This window comes from Cyprinus carpio, chromosome A15 (assembly GCF_018340385.1).
Source record: "Cyprinus carpio isolate SPL01 chromosome A15, ASM1834038v1, whole genome shotgun sequence".
Lineage (NCBI taxonomy): Eukaryota > Metazoa > Chordata > Actinopteri > Cypriniformes > Cyprinidae > Cyprinus > Cyprinus carpio.
Window position 1 is genome coordinate 17,781,954 of NC_056586.1, and position 19,696 is coordinate 17,801,649.

General features: G+C 36.2%; 1 protein-coding gene across 2 annotated transcripts in view; it reads left to right on the forward strand.

Annotated features, from left to right (window-relative positions):
- The window catches only part of LOC109088446 (RNA-binding protein Nova-1-like), a 51,743-nt gene that overhangs the window by 12,929 nt on the left and 19,118 nt on the right, over positions 1-19,696 (forward strand). The window lies entirely within an intron of this gene.

Below are 19,696 nucleotides of genomic sequence, written 5' to 3' on the forward strand. Positions count from 1 at the left end.
CCCCTTGGGATGTTGAGCACAGAGTGATGGCCAGCCATGGCAAATGCCAAATGCAAGACACCTCCTACCCACCCCACTTTCATTGGTTTTGGCAACCTTGAGTGCTCCAACGTCTAGAGCGGGGGGGTTGCGATGGCTACTGAATTAAGGGAGAGGAACGTACAGGAGTAGTTGCCGGAGCTGTGCTAGGTTGTTTGTGTGCTTAATGGGGGGTTCTTCCTCTCCAGTGAAGGGGGCATCTGTATGGAAATCAGCTTGAGCTTTTCCTTGGGTGCGAGTCAAAAGATCCACCTGCTGTGCTGCTCTCACGGTGGGGAAAGAGGGAACTGTTTATCTGGTTAGGGGAGAAGTGTCCTGTATATCCTGTATAAATCACTAAACTGTTTACAGAAGCACATCATATCTCTGAACATATCGTCTGTTATAGAAGCTGAGCCAGAATTTAATTTTGGACAAAGCAGCACTGGGCCAGAGATATCCATTATTTCTGCAGAATGTATTTTATTAGTTGTCTTCGCTCTAAATATAGCTTCTGCAGCATTTATTGGGAAACAGCCATATTTTACAATGACCTTGCATCTGTTAAGTATACTGTTCCATCTTGATGATGCCACAAGAGACTGTTAGATTAAATGTAGTTTGTATGTTGTGGTTTTTATTAACTAGCATGCAAATTTGTTCAATTTCAGAACATAAACTTGTTACAGTTAAGTGGCCACTACTTAAGGATAGTTCACCCGAAAAGGAAAATTCCGTCATCATTTACTCACTCTCATGCTGTTCCAAACCTGTATGATTTACTTTCTGTTTTCCAAAATATTTTTGTCCATACAAAGAAAGTCAATAGGGTCTAATGTTGTTTTGGACCCCAGTGATTTAACTGTGTGGATAAAATTAGTATTATTTTTTTAATATGTTTTTTGTGTGTGTGTGTTCCACATCATCCAGGTTTGAAATGTTATGTACAGAGTTAGAATTTTTTTTCCAGTGAACTGCCCCTTTAAATTATGTTGCGTAAAATGTAGTTTATATGTTGTCATTTTTATTAACTAGCATGCAAATTCAAGATGTTACAGTGTGAGTATCAGCTTCTTAAAGGGACAATTCACCCAAAAATTTAAATTTGGTCACTTACTCAGCCTTTTCTCATTCCAAATTTTCTGTCACACAAGAAGAAGAAAAAATTTCAAACAAAGAATGTCAATGGGGTCCGACACTGTTTTAGTACCCACTGACCTTGTTTGTATGGACAAAAACTTTTTCTTAACATTCCACAAAAAATGATGACAGATTTTTTTTTTTTTTTTTTTTTTTTTTTGTGTGTGTGTGTGGGTGATTTATCCCTTTAATTACTAAATAAACTTCAAATCTAAGACTTATTTTCCAGTCATTTCCATGAAAAACAGCAGCAAAAGTTTTAACACACAAGTCTCGTTTGATTTTTCTCACATCATTTTCTGATACGAGTCCAGAGAGTTGCATCATCCTTTTTTCTTTATAATTGGCCAGCGCTCTTCCTCTCAGGTTTCCCGAGTGTGTGTACATTCTGACTTTTCCCTGTCCAAATCACTGATCCCCCTCCAGCCTCTCTGTCCCTTTCAGCAGAATGTAGCACAATATTAAAGCTCACTCCTAATCCAGCACCATGATTGCAGTTTTCAGTGTTTAATACCCAGAGAGCCATGCGGCTCTGCCCCCACACATTATCAACATTACTGATTTCTCAGCTGTGTAATCTGCTTAAGACCTAAGCTTTGTGGCCAAAAGATGAAAAGCTGCAATATTACATATCTAGGGGTAGAAATTAGTTTTCTGCATGTTTATTTAATTTTTTTCTCTTTCTCCATTTCTTCAACCTTATTCACAAAAGAATTCATTTTTATTTGTGATGACCTTAGTGTTGCTTAGTTTAATTAAAGCTTAGTCATCTTGTTTAGCACACTTTTAAAAACAGTACTTAATTGCATGTTATTTGTAATTAAATGAATGCATTTTATATTGAAATTAATTTATACTTTGATTAAATGCAATTAGTTGAGTCCTTTTTTGACATGTTTATGTAGGACTTGCATCTCTATGTGATTTCATAATTATGTACATCTTTATAAGTAATTTAGCTGTATTGAATAACATACTATTGTTGAAATCAAAATCAAGTACTTTACATGTGCTTTAGTATGTTAGTCAACACATCAAATAAGTGTACTTCTTTAAAGCATAATAAAAGATTGTTAAAACATCAACAAAAATGTACTTTAAAGTAAATCTTTTAATTTGACATTATTATAAAATGTAATATTTCTTTAATTAATATTCTATTATCTGCAAATACAGTTTCTTTAAATATACTTTTAAGATTTGAAGTTTTTCATAAGGGATGGTGTGTTTTAGTATACTTTAGTTTGTGTAAAACACTATTTGAACAGTTAACAATTTACCATGTTAATACCATGTCTTTGAGTTTTGAAGTACCTTATGCTCATAGTACCATGTAAATACCATAATATTTACAATATTTACCATTTACCAATACCATAGTACCCTGACTGTACTGCCACCATAGTACTTGCTAACACTTTTGAGGTTTACGAGTCAGCCTTTATTGCTACTGAATATGCAAACGTTTGTAAGGGTTTGCTAGTAATTATGTGACTTTTGCTGTTTTGTATGTGGTCTGTGGAAAAGTGTGTCAAAATAGCTTGAAAGAATCACACTCAAGGAGTGTTATGTTCAGAAGGTGAAGTTGTTTTGTAGAATTCTAGCAGCAATGCCAATTGAAATTGTCTACTGCTAAAATGTCAATATATGTCTTAAAGCTTGTGCGTTCAAATTAACGATTCAACACATTTTAGTGCTTGTTAATCAGTCTGTTTGTGCTATGTGTAAGTGCTAGCCTAAATGCTAACTGTCGCTAGCATGTAAAAACGCTATTGTCAGAGATAGTCGTCATCTGGGCTGGAGGAGAGACGAGGTACCCTTAATCTCCGTGGCTTTGTTTTCTTTTTCAGGCATGTGATGTAATTTTCTGTGGCCGCTAGCCCTCAGTGCTAGTCAGTGCCTGAAACTCACACAGTCAAACCATCTTGTACAAAAGAGCCTTGATCACCAGAGCGAGTTTGACCAGAGTCTCATCATAGACAGAGCGATGTATAGAGAGAAACGCTTAGCGAGGGGGATGATGGGAGTGATGGCGCAGACAGTGATCTTGTAAATGATGAAGATGCTAGAAGATCAGAGTACATTTGCGATATAATTAGCATGTTGCCCACTTAGCGTGCTGACGCTTCCAATTAGGTATGACTAGACTTTTTTCAGTGATCGTTCGTCAGGAAGATCTTCAGAATGTGATGTCTGTCTTTCTTTCTCTTTTTCTTTCTGTCACTGTGAACGAAGTGTGCTTAATTGTTATATACATGAATATAATTTTAATTGTAGCGTTATTCAATATTACATTAAAAGAATATATATATATATATTAGATGTATTAAATTGCGACTTCATCATAACATGTTTAGTTACATATATATTTAAATACGTTACATGATGTAAGCTTATTTTAGTTTATCATAAATGCTTGTCTGTACATTCGCCAATACACTTTACCAATAGAAGTAATTCTGAAATTACATATAAAGATGCACTGTACGCCCGTATGTCAAAACACACTCTTAAGTTAAACTAACTGCATTTAATATAAATTTAAATGACAACACATTTTCATATAATTGCAAATAACACAATTAAGTGTCTGGAAACATTACATTCATGTCTCACTTAAGTATATTCTTTTAAAGTATAGTATTTCTGTAACAAATACTAAAAATGCTGAAATATCTTCCTGCTTAACCCCCTCTCTTTTGTACCTCTTTCCTCTGGGGTGTTGTACTTTTGCTTCTGTAATGTGTGGCTTTTCATCAGATGTAATAGAAAGCCTCAGAGGGACCTGCCATTAATAGAACACTGCAAATTCATTCCAGGGATCAATTTTTTGCATCATGGGAGTGGTGCCTTGTCCTTTACTCCAGCCCTCCCCCTTGTCCAACCACCATTTCCAGTGCATCTCTATGAGGCCTCAGCACAAATACTATTGATCAGTCATGCCACTGCAAAGAGACAGCATAAAGGATAAAATTCAGCATGCGTACTGATGAGAATAGCAGGTGCATTCCCTTCGAATTTGAAAAGCCAACCTCTTTCCACCCAGGAAATCCACTGACTAAATCACTTTGATAATTACACCTTGATTCAGTAGTGTCAGCAGGGGATGTGGGTAACAAAATGTTAAATTCAGTCTTTTACTTACCCGGCTCAGAAACATTGAGGCTTATCTACATTAATTATCTACACAGAGGCAGACCTACATTAAAGGACCTACATCAAAAATGAAAACCGTCATTTACTTAACCTCATGACTTTCCAAACCTAAATACCTTTCTTTATTCTGATGAACACAAAAGAAGATGTATTGAAGAACATTGGGGTGTAAAACAATGGACCCCATTGACTTTCACTGTATGAACACGGAGAAATATCAAAATATCTTCATTTATTTTTTTTACTCCAAAGAAGAATGTTGGTTTTAATATTTTGCCAAATATTTGTAATTTTTTAATTATTGCTTTGGCCGTTACTTTTTTTTTTTTTTTTTTTTTTCTCCAAAGAAGAATGTCGTTTTAATATGTTGCCAAATATTTGTAATTTTTTAATTATTGCATTGGCCGTTAAATTTTTTATTTTTTTTGGCAGTGCAAACAAGACACACAGGAACTCCTATTCTGCATCTTCATTAGTTTACAAGAATAAAAGTTGCTAAAGTATAAACATTTTATTTACTGATTTTTTAAAATCAAGTTTGTGTTTTTATATAAATTAAATCTTAAATTATCTCTAAATATTATGTAAAATTAAATATAAATCTAATTGCAAGAATTGTTATGCCAGTGTTCTCTAAATTAAATAGTGTGATATATATTGGCTTTATATTGGCCAGTGGTTGCTCTCTGAGATATCAACATTGACCATTAATAAAATTCATATTGGTCTACCAGTACTGATATGGTCTCATGGGTTCAAAACGACATGAGGGTGAGTAAATGATAAAAAAAATTCCTTTAATCTGCCTCTTTTTCTGAATTCCATAAAAATCTGCTGAATTAAACTGAAATGACTTAAACTTTGTCCAAATTGTGTTAGAATCATCAAATCATTCAAAATATTTAATATACACACTCAAATAGAAGATGTATGGAGCTTTGTGAATACCGACTGATTCAGTTCACCTAAAATCTGCGGCGGCGATTCAGTCTGAGGCTAGTTTTTCACACACAATAGTGCTTGTTGTAATGGACAATTCTCATCATGTAATACGTTGTGATTGTTTTTAATAGTTTCACATGGAAACTGTGAAAAACAAGTGAGCTGATGTCAGCCATGTGAACTGTAGCCAGTTATGAGATAACGGTAAACCATTTTGTAGATCTGAGAGCCTTTAATCCTGGATTCCTGTAGGTCTGAGTGGCGTTCCCTTACTGTCATCCCTCAGACTCTGCATCATTAGTCCAGGCACCAAGTGGGCGAGAGCTTATGGGCACAAAGCTTAGGACCTCAATAACTGTCCCATGCTTGGGCTATGTGGGGAATAGCGGATTCGGACAAGGAAGATCTTGGATTTGAGAGCTAAAAATACCCATCCAAAGGTTAGATGCATCTGTAAGTTTTTCCTGTGGTCTATATAATTATCTCTGACACTGAGCTTACCAGCTGTCACTCTTGTCATCGCCCATATTAGACTCTGAGTTATGTGTGTTTGAGTCTTTGACTGAGTATATCAAGGGATTTGAGATATGTGTGACGGTGCAGTTATGTCTGATCCCTCAGAAACACAGGGACAAAAAGATGCAGACATGGAAAGAAGTTGAGAGGGGAATGACACAGTGAAGGGGGAGGAGTGATTGAATATCCAGTTGTTTGAATGGTCAATGATGTGTCTTAACTGTGTAGGACAAAGACGAGTGGTGGGCCACTCTTAATTACAATAGAAGCTTTTGACATTGTTGACGACACTACTCCTCAAGTGTTGGGGGAGGTGCAGGCGCGCAGGCTGGTCTCCCATCTGCCTGAGGAGGTGTTGGTGTGTGTGTGTGTGGTGATGGAGAGACAAAAAACAAAAGTGAAAGAAATAGGAAAACAGCAAAAGTGAGAGTGCTGTGCGCCACGTCAAACTGAAATGACTATCTATAATTGTTTAATACTGCTACACATAGACAATTTTAATGACCAAATGTTTAAATTTATAGTTTACTACATGAAATTACTTATGTTGTAAAATGGAAATATACATTTTTTATCAATTCAATATATTTTATAATCAAAAGTTTACCTGAGGTATAATTTTATGTATGTCTGTGTATATATATTTAAAAAAACACACTTATCTAATAATATATATAAAAACAATGTGTGTGTGTGTGTAAATATAGATAGATAGATAGATAGATAGATAGATAGATAGATAGATAGACAGACAGAGTTGTTTAATTTTTGTTTTATATTACAGACAGAGTTTATAAATAAGAACATTTAAAAACACATTTTATAATGATCTAATTTATATATATATAATGTTTAATTTTTGTTTTAATTTAATATATTATACATATATTATCATAAATAAAAAAATATACATATTACAAATTTCTACTTGGGATATATATTATAATGATCTAATTTATATATATATAAATATAAATATATATATATATATATATATATATATATAATATATATATATATATATATATGTTTATTTATTTATTAGGTCATTATAATATAATATAAAATTCATTTCAACATACAAATCACAGCCTATAGTTGCCATCATTAACTGATGTATATATCAGCATTTTATCAGCCATTGACCAGCCAGCTCTCAAGATATCAGTCACTGAAAACCCCATATCAATTAACTACCAGTAATAATGCTGTTATATAAATGGTTATCAATCATAGTGAACAGCAGATGTCTGTAACTCATAGTAATGATAGTAGTTTTATCGAACGAGTCCTGTTTCTTATAAAACTGCATCCTGGGTGTCAGTGGGAGTCCTGACGTGTTACATAAGTGGGCCTGTCTCTGTGCTTTTGTCTGAGTCTGTCAGTGGAGTAGAGATGATGAATGTGTCAGTGGGAGACAGCCATCCTCATCTCTCGCTGCGTTCACTCTGTCATCTGCTGCACATTTTATGATGAACTCATCAGTAAAACCCACTCCCCACGCTCTAAGCTCAGCAATTCAGGCCTTGACAGATTTTATTTATATGAGCGGATATTTACATACTTTTGGCGGGAGAAGCTTACGTGCAACTTTTGTCAAAAGTGAGTCACTTGGGATAAAATCACTTGCTAAATATATACATGTAACAAAAATATATATTGATTTGAATAAGTGGATACAGAAATTGATTTTGTGATGCTGAAATCAAATGGCTTTCCTATTCACATTTTTAAAGAATTTTATATTAAATAATATAAAGAGAGTCCAATATTTTGGATTGTTTGGAAGAGACTTCATTAGTTTATCGTACATTTTGAATTTATCTTAAATATTGTATTTTGAATAGCATATTTTCAGGTTTTTTAATGTTTACTTTTTTGTACTTTATATTGGTGCATGGCAATAATTTTTTCACCTTTTTTTATTGTAGATGAAAGCTTGATAAACCATAAATTATCTAAACATCAGTCTATTGCAACACGACTTATAGCTGCGCGCAAGGTGCACAGGAACTGTCCCACGAAGGTGGTACCTCTCCTGGGGTTTGGTGCAGTGCTGACAGGGGCGACACCCCCCATCCCCCTTTGTCACAGACACACCCTCCTCCCTATGGTTTTTTACTCCCCGCTTTGAGACAAAGCATGCTTTGTTAGTCTCTACACTCGGTTGCCTCAGAGATGGGAATTAAAGTGACGGCTCCAGAGGCAAGAGGTTCCCCTCTACCATCATCATTATAGCCATCTTTCTCTGTTTCTACATCAAGCAGGTAGACAGGCGACAAAGATGTCTCTCGCTTCTGTGCCAACGTCTGCCTCTGGGCTTGGGGTGAGACAGATGCATTGTCTGAGAAAGAGGGAGTCAGTCGCAGTAAGGATGGATACTAGAGAGGCCACAGAGTCCCACATCCAATCGCATAGCGGCAGGACCTCCATTTTGAAGTTCCCACAGAGGGAAAAAAGCAGTGGCAGATGTCCTGCTGCTCTCACTGACCATTTAAAATGTAATGTAAGCAACAACCGTACTAATAAAATATTTTTTAAAATACTTGAAAAAATAGTACAATTAACAAGGTTCTTGTTGGATTTCTAAACTAAACGAATACAGATACAGATCTCAAAACTGACAATAAAACAATTAATATTGATGTAATTTAAACACAATTAATATTGTTTTATTCTGATCCTTATTCCTCAGAATAATTATACAGAAGCAATCTTTAATCAAACATCGCCATCTTAATCAAGCCATTTGATTAATACTTTTTGCACTGAAGCACAATCAAAAGACATAAAGGCCTCCAGCACATTTCTGTAATCACAGATTCACCCCGATAACACCTGGCTTGCTGGTTGCTGTGGCATTCCCTCCCGTTGCATAATGAGGTTATAAGTGCAAAATCATTTAATGCCTGTGTCCTGCACTGGGGCAATTTAGCATTTGCACTGAGATATTTGGAGCTTAAATAAGAAAAGCCCCTTGCATAAGATTAGGACAATGGAAAGCTGCATTGTGTAGAGTAGGGGGGCACCTTTCCTCTAAAACAGAAGGTGGTGAGGAATGACAAAGAAGAGTATTGAGTGTTGGCGGTGGGTTTTTTTATTTGGTGCAGATCCAGCCTCCTTGCAGAGGGGACAAAGCTCCCCCTCTGTGCCTCAACAGAGCCTCTAAAGGCACCGAGTTCCGCAGCTGCCTCCCGCTCCGCCCATTTGCCTCCCAAAATTTCTAATCCCCACTGAATAACCCCCGAACTCCCTTTCCCTCTCTCATACGCTCACTACCACCTTGAGCCCACCAGACTAGTGATTCATTTCTCATTCATCCCCCGTCAGCTGTCGAAATGTTCCCTTCAACACACCGGCTGTATGCTCGTATTAATTGCAACAGATCGGCCATGGATAATTATCTTTGACCCCTTTAGCCTTGTAGGAGTAGCGTGTGCCTTTGCATCGACTATGGGTTGGAGAGCATACATTTGGGAATTTGCGTGCACACATATCCAAATGTAAGACCACTATTTGATGTATATGCGGAGATAGAGTCTTGTACAGTCTGTTTGATCATCTTTTGGCACTGGAGCATAGGTTGGTTGAGCTGTTTGTGGGTCAGCTTTGGCGCTGGAGAGAACAGTTGTTCCTCAAGGGGACCTCCTGAGATGGTCATGTGACCATGGCCTTCTAGATTTATGTAGCATGAGGACTGGGAGGGGTGCAGCCCATTGACCGTAACCAATTGTCTCTCTGTCTTTTGTTGTTTTTGAAGATACATCTGTACCTTTCATTTTTGCTATCAACAAAGAAAACATAAAAATAATATATATAATAATATAATAAAAGTAAATAATATATAGTTTTGAAATACATTAAATATATATAGTGTTATTTTAGTACTGAGATACTGTTGTAGTGTTTTTAATATTTTGAATAAGATTTTATTTGTATATATTCTGCTTTCACTTTAATTTTATTAAAGGTTGTAATTTTGTAATTTTTGTGTTTTTGTAATTTTTTTAGGTTTTGTTGTTTTTAAATTGCTGTATCGTTTTTTATAATTATTATTATTCATTTTTTTTTTCTATTTTAGTTTTAGTTAAGTTCACCAAGTGGCCTTGTCAGCTAGCTGAAATAAGTTTTTCTATTTTATTTTATTTCAGTTAACATTTATTTCACATTATGAAATTATTTAATAAAATTTTATATTAATTATTTTATAAATTATAGAATTATACAGTTAATTGCAATTTAATTGTTTAATGCAATTATACAGTTTAATATTATAAAAATTATAAATATTTTAAAATATAGTGAATATACACATTATATAAAATTGTTGTTATTATATATCTAAAATAATTATTTTATATTCTAATGCATTTCAGTTTGTAATGGCTTTCATTTTAGTTTTAATTAACTATAATATCTGATATAATTATTTTAGATTAATGTGTGTATATAAATTAATACGTTATTTTATACAAGGCAAAAAGCAAATGTGTGAGTGATGGCATATTAATAACATAGTATATGAATTTGCCATTGCCATTGCACTCTTGTGTAAAGTTCAAAAAAACATTTGGCATGTCTTTGTTTTTGGAACCTCTTTTTAGGAGTTCTAAAGCTAATCTTGTCACCCCTGTGATTTTGTAATTTCTGGCCTAGAGTCAAGTGAAACAAAGATGCAGATTATAGTTTACTACTCTTGTTGCAGCCAGGCTGTATGATGTTGCCATTTCAGTCACATTAAACCTTCGACCGCAGACACAAAGAAGATTGCTAATTGCTATTTTGCTGATTGCTAATTACTATTTGCCTCTCAGCTATCGCCAAAGCCAAATGTTCCCCAAATCGTTTAGTTGATACACCACTTGGGCATTTCTCAAAAAAGATCAAGCAAATAAGTATGGCATTATTTTAATGACAAATGTCGAGAGTGCATTATTGTAGCGCGAAAGCACATTAATATAATGTGCGAGCGCGAATCTCTCTGCTCGCACGTGAATTTCATTTGCTCTCGCACAAAACCGGACACGCACGCTCAGAAACATGCTGCTCTCGCCTCTGTCCTGGTTGAATTCTGAACTTTACCTAAAAACAACAATGTTATGTCACAATATGTCAGATACCTCAACTGAATTTAAAATCATTACAATAAATTCTTAGATGGTATGATGGCAATCATAAGTAGCAATTCCTATCAAATCAACCACAACTGCAAAATAGATGTAAATGATGCAAGATATGTTCACAATAACTGTTCTGATAGCATCGCTGTTTGGACATTTATTGGGAGTTTTTATTTTTATTTTTTTTATCCACTGTTTGTTTTCAGTTCTGATTTTAGTTAGATTTTTTTTTCATGAGAACCCACTTCATGTAAGCTACAAATTCAATGGCACTCTTCTCTAAAACAGTGAATATACAATTAATTTCAATCAATTCAACACATATAATATAATATATTACAAAATAGTGTATGACAAATATGAGAAATTCATTATAGTGTTATATTTGGTCTCCAAATATTAAATATTGGTATTAAGTATTAAGTATCTTAAGTATTGTGTATCAATGCAAGTACACAATACATATATGACCACAAGAACTTCATATGCTTTTTCTGTTTGTGTTTAGATAAATCGTTCAGAGAGGTTTGACCAAACTCTTAAACTAGGTTATTTCCAAATCATCCAAGCACCCGATTGATTTATTTGATTATTTATGACTGTATTAAATTGTAAAGAAATTACAGATCCATCTTTGAAATCCGATTGGTTGATAACTTTTGAGAACGTTTATTTCAGATGCGAAACGAATTAATATCTAGCGCATGAGCATAGAGAGATTTGTGAATGCACTGGACACAGTTTGAACAAAAATACACACACTCTCCTGGGGGAGAGCAGCATGTATCTGAGTGCGCATGTCTGGTTTTGTGCGAGAGCAAAGGAAACTGCATGCGTGCAGAGAGAGATTCGCGCTCGCGCATTATATTAATGTGCTTTCGCGTTACAATAATGTGAACAAAACACCTCAAAAAGACTGATCTTTCAGTCATTCCTGTTTGTCTTTAACTACTAAGTTCTCAGTTTTCATGCTAAAATCTGAAGAGGAAAGATCCAGAAAGGAAGATCCACATGTGCACTGAAGACTTCACAATCAGTGCTTTCAACCTTCATACCCACTGTTTCACCTCCCTTGCTCATGCTGGGCAGGTGCAGGCAGAGGGGCAGCGTTTCAGAGCTTCCTTTGTCATGAAATGTTAGCACTTTACTGCACAGGGGTTGGCTGGCCAGTGCCGTGAGCTCCATGCCAAATTTCAGGAAGGGGGATGAAAGCCAAGTTGATTGTGAGGACACCCACACCCTTAAACTGTAGAAACGAGTGTAATGCTTCTCTGTTCCTAACGGGGAGCTTCTTCATTTGGAGTGGCGTTTGCTAACTCCTGAAACTCCCTCAGCAGAGCTGGATAGTAGCTCTGGTTACGTATGCATTTTGGCAGCTGCAGCAAAATGAAACTTCTTCTTACCTAAGGCGGCCTAAAGGGGCTTTGGAGCTGAATCCTAATTGTACAGCAGTGACTCCATAGAGCTGCACAAGCTGATAGCTGTAGTGATGTCCTGAGGCATCATGATTGTGCCTGTGCAGAAGGCTTGTGCATTGATAAAAAAAAAAAATATAAATTTAAATTTAAAAAATTAAAAACAAAATATTAAATAAATTAAATTAAATTTAAATAAAAAAAAAGATAAAGAATTGCAATTTAAATTTGAATGTAAGGAAGTAGATTCAAAATGAACTTAAATTTAAAGAAATACATTTAAGGTAGAAAAGCAAAATTAGACAATTGCAATATTGCAATGTTGTATTGCAATCGAATAGGAATGACAAAAGCCTGAAATGATTGAATTCCGGAGGTAAAAAAATCTCAACCAATAAGAGAATCGAAACTAAATTGCACCAAAAGAACATTTTAGTGCCCGCCTACTCCCATGAAGCACTGCAAATGACGTAAATGAGTCAATCTCTCCACTCTGCTGGACTGCTGAAGTAATTTTATATATGTATATTTTGTATGAAATGTAAAATATATTATTTCTATATACAGTATATAAAATTGAGATATCAAAATCAATAGTTTTAGATTTTGTAATCTGTAATGAATCATGGCATTGTAGTTCTTTACTTCACTGAGTATCAGTAGTCAGTACTTTTGATTTAAATAATATTTTGCTTTAAATCAAAGTTTGTAATGTCATAATTCACCTCGTAGCTTATTCAAGTCTTATAACTCTGTAATGAAGACTTGGGATCCCTATAAATCCCTATGGGGAAAAAAATGAATGGAAAACATACTTTCATAACCCATGCTGCTGAAAAAGTGGGCGGGCACTTTTGCACTCCAGTCATTAAATTTCCTCTTCCTGCCATTCCAGTTCAAATTTCATTTCAACTTCCTGTGGGGTGTGGCCAATTCAATTCATATCCGCACTCATGAACTGAAGAGGAGCCAATTCTTCAATTCAACCCAACTGACTTCTGAGAAGTGACGTGGCTGTTACCAAAGCACAGTTTTTGGACCGCCAGCTCTGCATTACAACAAGCGCCTTCTCTCTGCACATCTGCATGCACCTCCAATTATATGTTGGCAATTGCATTCAAACACTTTGTATTTCTGCGCGCCTGTCAGTATATTCTCATGGTGCTCAGAGCCTTAGAAGGCAGTGGGGGTGTCTCATTTTCAGGTTGACTTCTTCAGCCGTGCTTGGCTCCTCAACCCCATTGCTTCACTCAAATTCCAGCTGTACGAAATGGGGAACAGATTGTGTGCATGATGTAAAACGGCAGGCATTCTCCCGTTGCTATGGATAAGGTCATCTGTTGAGTAAACTCTGAGCAGATTAATACACATTATGAAAAGTAGAAAACTGAAAACACGGGACAGAACAATTAAAATGAAAAATGAAAGCTTTTCTGGTGGTCTCTTGTAGCAGACGAAAACTAAGAAGTTAGTACTAAAGGGTTGCGATAAGGAGTGGGCTGGAGACTGAAACTTGGCTCAGGGTTTGGAGACACTGAAAACTCTGATAAAGAACCAGAGCAGAAAGCTGGCTTTGGATCTTCAAGCCAGGGCGCCTCAATGGGCTCGGAGGAGATGACTCACAGGCCAGTGGAGGACGCCCTGACCAAAGAGGTGCTTGTATATGACAGTGTTGGGGGAAAGTGGCAGCAGGTTTGGATGGTCTTGTTGTAGGTTGTTTGGAGCAGCCATGCCAGCTGACTGAATCTGCCTATCGTTCAGGCGGGCAGTGTTTAGACATCTATGATGGACAGCAGGCAAGCGGAGACAGGTGTGTGTTGGGCTCCGAGCACTTGTGTGGAACCCAATCCCTCCGTGGGGAGATGCGCTCAAGGAATTGAGGACACTGAGTATGTGGACGGGAAAAGCATTTAGATGTAGATTTAGGAAGGAAACGTTTTAAGGGTTGCAAACAGACTAGGCTACATTAGCATTCTAATGCTGTAGCAAAAATGGCGCTATATGATAATGTAAACACAATCTTCCACTTTCATTAGTTTGCAGTTTATGGTGAGCAAAATGTGCTAATGTTACTAGTGCAAACCCAAGTGTTTCTACTAAGATACTCAGAATTCAGCTCATTTTGCAAATGGAGCTCTCTGTGTTTAGTGCTCTCATATTATAAGGGACAGTGTTCATTTTCCAAGTTAAAGGACAGTTGAAGGCTAGCTAGCTAAATAAGACTATATTATGCAGGCATGTGATTTTTGAATTTCTATGCATTTTATGACAAAAGGAAAATGACTCATGTGAACTGTGTAAATCAGAGGGGGAAAAAAAATTCCACCAAAATAACAGCTCTGTGGTTTAATGCTTGAATGCAAGGAAATTAAGAAAATATCTTAATTTATAAAATCTTAAAACAAATATTGTAATTTTAAAGTGTTAATCTGCCAAAATTAAATATTATATATTATATTATTATAATTATTAAATACTTTTTTATTTTACATTATTGCAGTAATAATAGCTTTCTGTATTGATTTGTTTCATTTTTATCTAGCTAATTATAATAATTGTAACAAAGATAATAATAATAACAATTATTGTATATTTTTGTAAAACAGGTTTTCCTTATTTTTTTGTCCGTATATGATCACATTTGTGATTATGGAATTTCTAATGTAAATTAGAAATATTTTAATGGCACTAAAATCCTTAAGTAGACAGACAAAACAGAGGCATTGAAAGACAATTACCAAATGGCTTGAGAGTTTCGCTTTTGTTATGGGGCAAACTGGGAATGTGATGATTGTGACAACTTCTCCATCATCTTGCTCAGTTTTCTTCTTTCTTCAGCTTTATCATTCATGCTAAAGGTAGGAAGGACAAAAGGAGGCAGGGGAGGGATCTCAAATGGGTCATCTTTTCACAACATACTGAATTATGGGGGCCAACTCTGTTCTCTATAGCCTAATGTAGATGACCATCAGTCCCTGTTTGAATCATTTGTGCAAGCCCGGAATTCACACCAGCTCCGGTTACCACACCGGCCTTTGGAGATTGCAGATGCACGCTGGGATATGGTGGTGGACAGGACGTTATGTGTGTGTTCGAGTGTGATAGAATTCCTGCTCTTGTAGCTTAATTCAAGCATGTTTAGAAGTGAATTGATACATGGTAAATAATGAAGGTGGTTTTTGTGTAGGTGTGCAATGAGCAAACATTTCAGAACATGAGTGTATTACTACATGTGCATGTTGCTGCGTGGATCAGGCATTATACTCGGGTTAGCGTGCGTTCAGTATAACAAGCTGTTGTGCATGCATTGGATCTTCTTGTATTTGGCTGAGAAGTTGTTTGGTTGCTTGCTACAGTATGTAAGCTGGAACAATGCGCTAACTAAACATCCACAGGAACCTCTTGAGGATAGATGGTTTCGATAAATCTTCACAAACACAGATGCAATGGATTTGCAATGGAGTCTCAGTCCCAGTGTTAAATGCACATGACTAGAAACAATTGAAAATATAATCTTTCACAAGTGTGTGGATCTGTCTGAAACCATAGTTTGTAACACTAGAAATCATTTCAGCACTAAATTCATTGGCTGTAAAGCAGGGTATCCTCTAACAAGGAGCAAACACTAAAGCATTTATGGATTTTACACCTTCTCTCCGTTCCCCTGCAAGGCAAAGGCAACGGTTCTGTGTAAACGTCAGCCGTCGTAAATCGGGACTGTAACTCTTTTGAAAAAAAAAAAAAGATCTGCTGAAAATATTTTTGGATGTTTTTATTATAAGTCATAACTCATGCAGATATCGATGATGCAAACGTTGTGAGTGTCAACTGAAATGCTGCTCAGACTAGTTTGTTTTACTTTCAGTTTGTGTGTTTGAGTTAATGTTGAGAGAACTGTCTGTGAGAATGTGATGTGTTCGTCCAGAAATGACATCACATTTGTGTTTGACTTATAGGTTTGGTTTGTATGCAGCAGATTTATGACAATAAATAGCTGGTTGTGATCTGCAGGGCTTAGGATTGTGAAATGAGAGTTTAAGAAGTGAGTCCTATATTCAGATGTGTCTTTTGAAACATCCCATTTTGGCAGCTGTGTCCCTTTCTTTTTTCTGTCCCTTGAGATTAACCATCTCCAAATGCAGTTCCCTCTTCAGAAATCTGCATAACACACCCGTGGAGTTGGCCATGGCTGCCTCTTCAGTCATATCCTCATCAACAGTGAGTCAGTGCCTAAGCTCATGGACCCTGCTTTTTTATTAATTTCATATGTGAAATGTAAGAAATACCGTATATCTAGGCTGTTACTTGGTTACTTTTGCATGAAATGCATGAAACTATTACATGAAATGGCAATAAATCTGCAGAGAAAAGTCCACAAATTAATATAATTCAAAGACATTGCACATTTTTGAGGTGTTAATAGATATACACTACTGTTCAGAAGTTTGGGGTATGACTTTCAAACTTCAAACTCAAACTTTTGAACAGTAGTGTAGGTGGACTGCACATTTTTGAAAACAGTAATATCACACATTATTTTTCATATTAAAAGGATTTTTCTTATTTTTAATTAAGTTGTGCCATATGTATTGTTTTTCAGCAGCTTGCATCATGAGCACCACTTTGCAAAACGTGTCTTGTAATCCTTGCACTCTTTTTACCCCCTCAGCTATTTTTGATCCAAAAATGCATCCTGTATGACTCACAAGAACATTACGGTTGTATTTCAGTTATGAATTGCTCCAATGATGAATTTTACTCACTGGTCTGGGAGCTAGATTAATTATTTATATATTTTTTTCTTAAATTGACAGACCTAAATTAATCACATCACATCTAAAATCCATAGATTACACAATTTGAGGCAAATATCCGCTCTTAAGCTAAAGTGGAAAAGCCCACCTCTTTTTTCATTCTTCATCTTTCTTTTGGAGAGTTTAGATTCTCTCTGAGTAATGTTACCCCCTTCTTCCCTCCTTCCGTATTGGTGAGCTGGACATGTTGAATGAAGAATCTCTTTTATCGCGTTGCCTTCCTCACTGTCTCTCTCTCTCTCACTCGCTGCCTGTTTGCTTTGTCCCTCTGTGAGGTCTTGGAGGGGTGTGCAGGAAGGTCTTGAGAGGGTGAGAGAGAACATTTGGGAAAAGATGAGGTAAGGATCCCAGCCCAGGCATCTCTTCAGCTGTTTGCACAGCATGGGCCCCATAACCATGGCGACGTCACTATAGATGTTGGGGGCTGGGGACAGCTTAGGTCAAACTGAGGAAAAGGGGTGGACAAACCCAGCACTCCTCAATAAGAGTGACATCACTGAAGAGGAATTCACTCTTTCTTCCAGATCTTTTGTTATTCTTTGGAGACCCTTCTATCCTTCCTCTGCTGTTTAAAGAGGCTTGTTGCATTGGAAAAGCAAAGCTGAATTGACTGAATGGATCGTTCACCCAAACATGAAAATTTTGTCATTGTTTACTCACCTTTATGTTGTTTCAAACCTGTATGACTTGCTTTTATTATGTGTAACAAAAAAAAAGAATATATTTTGAAAATGTCGTAGTGTTCTTTATTGTTCATACATTGAAAGTCAATGGGGTCCAATAATGTTTTGGACCCCATTAACTGTTTTTGTACGCTCTTAAAAATAAGCTTCATATTTCAAAATATTTCAATAATCTGAAGAACTGTTTTCCACTATAAAGAACCTTTGGTGCAATGGAAATGTCCCATGGATGTTAACAGTTCTTCATGAAACCATTGTTTCCAACAAACAACATTTATTTTTACAAGTGTATGGACAAAAATATCTTCTATTGTGTTCCACATTACAACATTTTCATTTTTGGGTGAACTATCTCTTTAAAAAGACTTGGAAAGTGAGGTTCCCATCTGCCCTGGTGACTGCTTACATGGGGTAGTGTAGGCCCGTAGAGGAACGTCTGGATTTGGAGAGTCCATCCAGCCTATAAAAATACGGTTTCAGACTATACAGACAGACTATAAAATACGGTTTCAAAAAGCATAAAGAGATTTGAATGGAAACTCTCTCTGAATTTCCAGTCCCCATCTTTCTTCTTCCTCTTTACTGTTCATGATTACATAAGCACATGCAACACCCCGTCCTTTCTGTTTTAAAATAAAAACACATTACGTCATCAGCAGCTGCCCCACAATATTTTCAGGGTCTGCCAGTTGCTGTGGTGATGTGTCTTATATCATATGCCTGGACTGGCCCCCTCCCAAACATTCATGTAGGTATTAGCATAACGGTGCACACTGACACCAACAGGACCCAGGTGTCCACTGTTTTAATTTGCCTGTCCCCGCAGTCAACACTTCACCTCATAGTGGGTGCTCCATGTTGAAACAATGACCGTGCTCCTGTGGGACTCGGGTACGTGGAGGCTGCAATCAGCCACCCTTTGATGAGCAGACAGGAAAATACGAGTCACTGAGGAAGCAAGTTTACTTTTTTAACCCCCACCCACTTTTTTAAGTCCTCCTAACACCAAATCCAGGAAACATCTGTAACTTCATCCACGGGCAGGGTCGTATGTTCATAAAATCTCCAGGGCCGCTGTTGGGACTCTTTGAAGGGAAGCAATCAGGAAGCTTGTCAAGATTTTCTCGTATTGTGATCTGGTGTAGAGACGTTTCTTGGACAGTCCCGTACAGTGTGTCTTCTTAAATATTCCCATTTGTCCTAGCAGCTGGTGTCATTTGTCATGCGGTACGCAGCAGTTTAATTGGTTATTGAGCTTACTGTGATCATTTCTATGGGTTCAGAGTGCTGTCAATCAATGGGTCAATCTATCTTTCTGCTTTGGGTGTTGTGGGACTTGTGATCAGCATTTGTGATCTCCATGACAGTGAACTCTTCTCCATAAGGACAAGCTCTAGGTGTTTGGTTTAGGAAACATATACCACTTTAAACCTGGTTATGATGATTTTATTATTATTATTTAATAGTGCAGGAAACAACATCTAAACCTGATTATCTTTTTAATAATAAAGAAAACATCTAAGGCTTTAAATCTGATTATGATTTTTTATTATTATTACTATTTTTTTTATGTAAATTAAGGAAACAACATCTAACACTTTAAACCTGATTATGTTTTTATGTATTTTTTATAGTTTAGGAAAAGGAATCAACCATGTTAAACGTGATTATGATTTTTTTCATCATCATCATTATTATATTTTTAATATTACCACTTGAAACCTTTAGATTTTCTAATCTAATTTACACTAATTTAGGAAACAACATGTAACATATAACCTGATTTTGTTTTTATCTAGCTTAGGACAAGGCATCTATCAAAAAACCTGGTTATGATTATTACTATTACTAATATTATACAGTATGGCTTAGTACCATGTTAAACATATTTA